General features: G+C 40.1%; 1 pseudogene; it reads right to left on the reverse strand.

Annotated features, from left to right (window-relative positions):
- Nucleotides 1-4,820: 4,820 nt before the first annotated feature.
- LOC104986558 lies at nt 4,821-7,498 on the reverse strand (annotated as a pseudogene).
- Nucleotides 7,499-8,326: the final 828 nt, after the last annotated feature.

Here is an 8,326-nt window from a genome sequence, read left to right on the forward strand (position 1 = left end):
AGACAACCATTTTGCCTTTCTTTTTCTTGGGGATGGTTTTGGTCACAGCCTCCTGTACAGTGTTAGGAACCTCCGACCATAGTTCTTCAGGCACTCTGTTTCTCAGATCTAATTCCTTGAATCTGTTTTTCATTTCCTCTGTATAATCATAAGGGATTTGATTTAGATCATGCCTAAATGGCCTAGTGGTTTTCCCTACTTTCTTCAATTTTAAGTCTGAATTTTGCAATAAGGAACTCATGATCTGAGCCACAGTCAGTTTTTGCTCCCGGTCTTGTTTTGCTGACTGTATAGAGCTTCTCCATCTTTGGCTGCACAGAATATAATCAATATATTCAATCAGTATAATCAGTCTGATTTTGGTATTGACCATTTGGTGATGTCCATGGGTAGAGTCATCTCTTTTGTTGTTGGAAGAGGGTTGCTGTGACCAGTGCATTCTCTTGGCAAAACTTTGTTAGCCTTTGCCCTGCTTCATTTTATACTCCACGGCCAAACTTGCCTGTTATTCCAGGTATCTCTTCACTTCTTACTTTTGCATTTCAGTCCCCTGTGATGAAAAGGACATCTTATTTTGGTGTTAGTTCTAGAAGGTCTTGTGGATCTTCATAGAACCATTCAGCTTCATCTTCTTCAGCATTAGTGGTTGGGGTGTAGGCTTGGATTACTGTAATGTTGAATGATTTGCTTTGGAAATGAACTGAAATCGTTCTGTCATTTTTGAGATTGCACCCCAAGTACTGCATTTTGGACTCTTTTCTTGACTATGAGAGATACTCCATTTCTTCTAAGGGATTCTTGCCCACAGTAGTAGACATAATAGTCATCTGAGTTAAATTCGCTCATTCCTGTCCCTCCTCCCTGAGAGCATTGTCTTCTACAAACACAAAACCTGGAAATGGTTAAGGAAGATGAAACCTCCTAACCATTGTTTGGGGTGGAGTCGGTGTTCCGGAAGCATATTGGGTTGGGCCAGTTGGGACGGGCCTCGTTGGACTTTTAGCTGCATTGTGCCTGCTAGGTGTCTGTCTGGGAATGGGAATAGCTGGGTAGAAGGCAGAGAAGGGGGCTTCCTTGGTAGCTCAGCTGGAAAAGAATCCACCTACAGTGCAGGAGACCCCGGTGTGATTCCTTGGTCAGTAAGATCCTCTGGAGAGGATACCCACTCCAGTATTCTTGGGCTTCCCTGGTGGCTTAGACAGTAAAGCATCTGCCTGCAATGCACGAGACCTGGGTTCGATCCCTGGGTTGGGAAGATTCCCTGGAGGAGGGCATGGCAAGCCACTCCAGTATTCTTACCTGGAGAGTCCCCATGGACAAAGGAGCCTGGCAGCTACAGACCATGAGGTCACAAAGAGTCAGACACGACTGAGTGACTAAGCACAGCACATTTCTGTCCACTTAGTTCACTCATTACTAAAATATTAATGTTCACTCTTGCTATCTCCTATTTGACCACTTTCGATTTACCTTGATTCATGGACTGTTAGGTTTGTATGCAATTCCAGGTTTCTATGCAATATTGTTCTGACAGCATTGGACTTTACTTTCACCACCAGACACATCCACAGCTGGGCGTCCATTCCTCTTTGGCTCAGCGTCTTTATTCTTTCTGGAGCTATTTCTCTGCTTTTCTCCAGTAGCATATTGGACACCTGCCAGTCTGGGGGGTTCATCTTTCAGTGTCTTCGCTTTTTTTTTTTTTTTCAATAAACATCAAACACCTACCATCCATTTTTATCAAGTTTAAGATAACATGGATTTTAAATATTCTTATTTTCTGTATCTCTAAGAAAGAAAAAAGAAAGTGAAGTTGCTCAGTCGTGTCCGACTCTTTGCGACCCCATGGACTGTAGCCTACCAGGCTCCTCTGTCCATGGGATTTTCCAGGCAAGAATACTGGAGTGGGTTGCCATTTCCTTCTCCAAGTGTCTAAGCTTTTTGCCTTTTTATACTGTTCATCTGTAAATGGGGATAATACCTATTACCTTGCAAAGTGGCTGGACAGATCAATACACCTGGACCACCTGCCACACCTGTGTGCAGGCACCTATGATAGGTGGCTGTTGTTGTTAAAGAACTAAACAGGTTAATCTCTTATCACATCACAATGTATAATATAATGTTGAGATTGGCTATTTACCCCTCATATAGTCACCAAAAGCAATCTGATTTTTTTTTTCCAACTCGGATATATCACTGTGTTAGACCTGGTTGCCCATATCATTTTTACCATACATGCCTGATACTTAACCTGGATTGCTGTCTTCTTCCTTCCAGTTTAGTGCACTAAGAGAAAAAAAATACCAGGCAGCCTATTTATTGTGTGTTTATGTATTTGCTTTTGGCTGCCCTGGGTCTTCATTGCTGCACGCAAGCTTCTGCTAGTGGCGGTTAGCGGAGGCCACTCTTGGTTGCAGTGTGCAGTCTTCTCCTTGCAGTGACTTCTGCTGTTACAGTGCCTGGTTCTAGGGTAGCCAGGTTCAGTAGTTGTGTCGCACAGGCTTCGCTGCTCCTCAGCATGTGGAATCTTTCCAGACCAGGGACAAACCCATGCCCCCTGAATTGGCAGGTGGATTCTTAACCACTGGACGACCAGGGACGTCTCAGGTAGCCTATTTAAATGCTTATATACAAGTTCTGTTCTGCATATTAAAGGTAACATGTATTGGGGGATTCTCTAGTAATGATGACAGAATATACTAAACCATATTTCTGTCAGCCTTTTTACTGTAATGTTTGCTAAGTGCACTATGGATGTAGTTTGTGGCCCAAGAATAGATTTTCCCCTAACCAGCCAACTGTATAAGCCATGACCTTGACCTCCTTAGTTGAAGTCAGTAACCAAGTATAAAGTGTTCTAAAAGTAAAGGATGATTGATAATCACAGGTAACCTATAATTTGTTATAGTCCTCTTCGTTTGCTTATTATTAGACATAAAATGAGAAACTCTGTATTTTCCTATCTGTAGATAAAATAATTATATTGAGAGTTTAAATTTTTAAAATCATTAATTGAATCACTGAAAAACCCATAGCAATGAATCTTCTTTAAATAACAGATGTATGTAGGCATGTAAGATCACCTTTAGGACTCCCACTTTGACAAGATTTAGTGGGTTAGGATCAGAAAACAAACCCTTATGTTGAAGTGTTGCTGGTATAGGACTAACTCCCAGAGCTTTCTTTCGGGAGTATTTGCCTACTAACCATCCAGCAGGTAGTTATCATCCATTAACCATTTAGACTCACACTAGTAGCCAGTAAGATGCTTGCTTTAAGTGCACCACCTTGTATTTAAGATTTTATTTTTTTGACTTTCAAGTTTTATTTTTTAAATTGGAGTATAGTTGATTTTCAGTGTCATGTTAGTTTCCGCTTACAGCAAAGTGAATCAGTTATGCGTACACATATATCCACTCTTCTTATAGGTTCTTTACCCATATAGGTCATTACAGAGTATTGAGTAGAGTTCCCTGTGCTATACAGTAGGTCCTTATTATGTATCTATTTTATCTCTAGTAGTGTATACATGTCAATTCCAATCTCCCAATTGATCCCTCACCACTTAAGATTTTAATTAATGTTATTGTGAATATCTTCAGAGTTATCAGGGAGGTTGGTACATTTTGGTTTTTCCTGCTGTGCTGTTTCTTTTTTTTATTTTTGTCTCTGTTAAGTTGTTGGCCAGTGCTTTTGTTCTCTTTGTTAGCCTAGAGTTAATGAAAATACCTAAATACTTTTCCCATAAATACTTAAATACTTTATCCCTTATATATCGCCTCCTTTTGCCGTCTGCCCTCCCTCTTTAGGAACTTGTGGCAAATCCCCAACTTGACCATTCAGGCAGTTCACATCCAGTTGAAAAAGTCCGGGTTGCAAGTGTCATCAGCCGTCCCAAATGGTGCAGTTCCCCGTGACTTTTCTTGTATCCCCTTAGGTGTACAACCAAAGACCTCTAATGTGGTTAAGGGCTCCGATTTTCTGATTTGGGGTGTTGTTTTTTTTTTGGGGGGAGAATCCACCCACTTCTTTGAAGAACAGGACTGTCTTTTGACTGTATGATTATAAACTACAGAAGCACTTGCTCCTTTTTTGTGAACTTATTCTCTTCTGCATTCCAGAAATTCTTTAACGATTCTGCTCTGTTCTTGACATTTTCCCATGCTGTTATAGAATTTTTCTAAATGTAAATTGCTTGGGTCATTTCACTGAGATTTGGAGAAGGAAGAAGGGCAAACTGACTCACTTTATCCCCCAAGTGAAGGTGTTAGTTAGTCGCTAAGTGGTGTCCAGCTGTTTTGTGACCCCATGGACTATAGCTTGTCAGGCTCCTCTATCCATGGAATTCTCCAGACAAGAATACTGGAGTGGGTAGCCATGCCCTCCTCCAGGGGATTGTCCCAACCCAAGGATCAAACCCAGGTCTCCTGAATTGCAGGCAGATTCTTTACTAAGAAGCCCAAAGGTGTGTAATAAATGCTAACTGAATGAGAGAAATCAAAAGAGATTTAGTCCATATTAATTTATTGTCTTTTAAATTTTTATTAATACTCGGAAAAGTTGTAATATAGTAATTTTCCTAAGTCACACTTTTTTTTTTTTTTTTTTTAAGGTAAGCTTAGGAAAGATTTGGCTTCCCTGGTGCCTCAGTGGTAAAGAATCTACCTGCCAAATGCAGGAATCGTGGGTTCCATCCCTGGGTTGGGACTAACTCCTGGAGAAGGAAATGGCAACCTGCTGCAGTATTCTTGCCTGGGAAATCCCATGGACAGAGGAGTCCGGTGGGCTGCAGTCCATGGAGTCGCCAAATAGTTGGACATGACTTAGCAACTAAACAGCAACAAAAAGAGGCTTAAATTCTGTAGTCCCCAAATGGTAAGAACATTGGGTGACTGGTTAGAATGCAGGGGACATTACATTAGTTAAGTGACTAATAACACAGACTCTGGAATCTGGATTCAAATTCTCCCTGTGCTATTTGCTAATGGCATGGTCTTGGCTGACGTACTTCTGGGGCCTCTTTAAAGGTTAAAGCATCATGTATATAAAAAAAACAGTGCTTGGCATATAGCACTGCATATCAGCTAAAATTAATGGGACTGACTTTTGGAGATTTTTTGCTATAATCTTTTCAGTAGTCATAGGCAATTATCTTAAAATTGATCATAAATGCTGTGTAGTTTTTGGTTGTGGATATAAATGTCACCATACTAGAATATAGAATCTAGCCCATGTACAAACGGACTTTTTTTTTTTACCTTATATAAAGAATAATACCACTATAATGAAATGCTAAAAGAAAGCTTTGCTTGAACCATGTATATGTTTCACATACTCACAAAAAACAAAAATGATAGCAAGAAAGTAAGTCCTACTGTTGAGTACAAATTGAAACCAGTGAGCCTAACTGCATGTCAGATTGATAATGTAACTACCAAGGAAAAAATAATAAAGTAACTTTTGAATACAGTGCTGTGGCTGTGTTCTCTTAGTGGACCATACCTAAGGACAGAGAGACCATTGTTGGTCTTGGTAGGTAGCGAACCCCCTATAGTAGGTCTTCACAAGAACTGTTATTCCCATTTTGCTGATGAAGAAGTATAGTTGAAGAAGGGAATCACTTGTTTGGCATCTTTTAATAAGGTGGGAGAGCTGAATTTAAAAGCCCATAACCTGTTCATTATACCACACTACTTTTTAAAATTGTTATAGTGCGCTGTTAGATGAGTCCCTGGTTTCTTTAGTTCTTACCTTTCGTTTATTGTTCTTCCCTTCCCTGTATCTTTTATTATTTCTTTTCTTTATCATCTGTAATATTAGTCAGAACCTCATTTTCAAGAGCTTCTTGGCCTCTTGTATCTCCTTTCCTTCAAGAATTTCATTCCATGCCATCATGCCTACCTTTTTGAAATCTGCCTTCCTAAATTAAAGGGTGTGTGACACTTCCCACGCTTTTCATTATGAATTCCAAGGTGGCCTGAAAGATTTTCTCTTGATTCTCATTCCTCCTACTTTGTCAATAATTAGTTTCCTGCTGAATTATAGCTAGTGTCAAAGTCATGATTACTTACAGGCATAGTCTGTATTGATAACTGATCCTGAAAGTTGTAAATGAGAGAGCTTCAGTCTTTTTTTTTTTTCAGTTTGTTTCAATTGTTTATTAACTGGCCAGATTGCAGAAATAATCCTGGTAGATACCTTCGTTCATCCTTCCAATAAGCCTCTTGATCTGGTCTTCCCTGTTGCCAGCGTCTCCACCTTCTACAAAATGGGTGGTCTTTTTCTTCATTCCCCTTCATGGAGAAAACAATTTAAAGGGCCGCAGGAAGTTGTTTGCCGCTTTGAAACGTTTTCCAACGGTATAGATCTCATGAATCAGATCCTGCGTGCAGATGATTCCGTATTTCCCAAGAGACCGAGCAATCAGTGCATTGTATGTCAGGGCATTCACTTCTTGTTCATTTTGCCATAACCACGCTTGTAGATCAGTTCATTTACAGACTTCAGATTTGGGTACCCCCATGTAATGTATGGCTCCACAATTCTCAGGATGTTAATTGATGCCTTGTTGAGCTTCACAAAGGTGCCATTGAAGATCTGCCGGAGGCAAAGGAGCTGCAGCACCTTTCAAACCTTTGGGCTCACACCGTTGATACCTCTGATCCTGATGACAAATGCCAGTTTGGGTTCTGCGGGTACATAGACGTTGCCGGCTTTTCGTGCCATCCTAGCCATTTGAATTTCAGTTCTGTACATCTGCCTATATTCCTTGTGGTAATGCTTGGCTTTTTCATAGATAAGCTTCCTCCTTGCCTTTCAAAGCATCTTTTGGGCAAACTTCTTTCTCAGGCGCTTGATCTTAAGCTCTACGAAATTCTTTCGCTTTTTCTTAAGGGTTTCTGGCACAGCAGGAACCTTCTTTTTCTTCTCTTCTGCACCCTCCATGGTTCCAGCTGGGAAAGAGGTGAAAGCTTCATTCCTAAAGACATCTATCTGTTTGTAACTTGAAATATCTTATGGGGATTTGGTGAGACATGTGGTGGGGAAAGTGATAGAGAATGCAATTGTTGGACCTGCATTTTTTCTATGAGAAATAGTCGAAACAAATATCAGTTTATAAACTGTGATTTTGAAATGATTGATTCATTAAAGAAGGCAAGTAAAAATAGCAGTGAAACAAAACATAATAACTAGTTAAATGAACTTTCTGTTCTTTGAAAAGGGACTGATTAAGGAAGAAAATATGTAAATAATTTGAGTGCATAAGCTGCTATTTGAGATTTTGCTGGGTAAAACTGATGGGAAGAATTAAACTATACAAGAATTTAGTTGGATCTTGCTTAAAGTACTTTGTATTGTAAATCTCCAAACTTTTAAACTACAGCATTTAAAGAACCTCTTCTTGAATTAGCACAATCAAAATGGAATTCATTCTATTTTTTAATCATTCCTGAATTACTATCTTTAATTTTTTTAAAAATTCTGGATTATTCCAGTTGGCCCCGTCTTTTTTAAAAATTTTTTTTAATTTTATATTGGAATATAGCCAATTAACAATACTGTGATAGTTTCAGGTAAACAGCAGAGGGACTCAGCCATACCCAATACATGTATCCATTCTCCTCCAAACCACCTTCCCATCCAGGCTGCCACATAACATTGAGCAAAGTTCTCTGTGCTGTACAGTAGGTCCTTGTTGGTTATCCATTTCAGATATAGCAGTGTATGCATGTCATCCCAAACTGACTATCTCTTCCTCCCATTCTTACCACCTGGCAACCATAAGTTCATTCTCAAAGTCTGGGAGTCTGTTACTAGTTTGTAATAAGTTCATTTCTATTATTTCTTTTTAGATTCCACATACAAGGGATACCATATGATATTTCTCCTTCTCTGTCTGACTTCATGCAATATAACAATCTCTAGGTCCATCTCTGGAGAAGGCAATGGCACCCCACTCCAGTACTCTTGCCTGGAAAATCCCATGGGCGGAGGAGCCTGGTAGGCTGCAGTCCATGGGGTCACTAAGAGTCGGATACGACTGAGCGTTTTCACTTTCCACTTTCATGCATTGGAGAAGGAAATGGCAACCCACTCCAGTGTTCTTGCCTGGAGAATCCCAGGGACGGGGGAGCCTGGTGGGCTGCCGTCTATGGGGTCGCACAGAGTCGGACACTGAAGCGACTTAGCAGCAGCAGCAGCAGCAGCAGCAGGTCCATCTCTGTTGCTGCAAATGGTATTACTTCCTTATTTTCACTATCTTTAAAGTGCATGATTTTAAAATGTAATTTAATATAGTAACTCAGCTGGTAAATCATCTGCC

Source organism: Bison bison, unplaced genomic scaffold (genome assembly GCF_000754665.1).
Source record: "Bison bison bison isolate TAMUID 2011002044 unplaced genomic scaffold, Bison_UMD1.0 scf7180017864072, whole genome shotgun sequence".
In the NCBI taxonomy this organism is placed as follows: domain Eukaryota; kingdom Metazoa; phylum Chordata; class Mammalia; order Artiodactyla; family Bovidae; genus Bison; species Bison bison.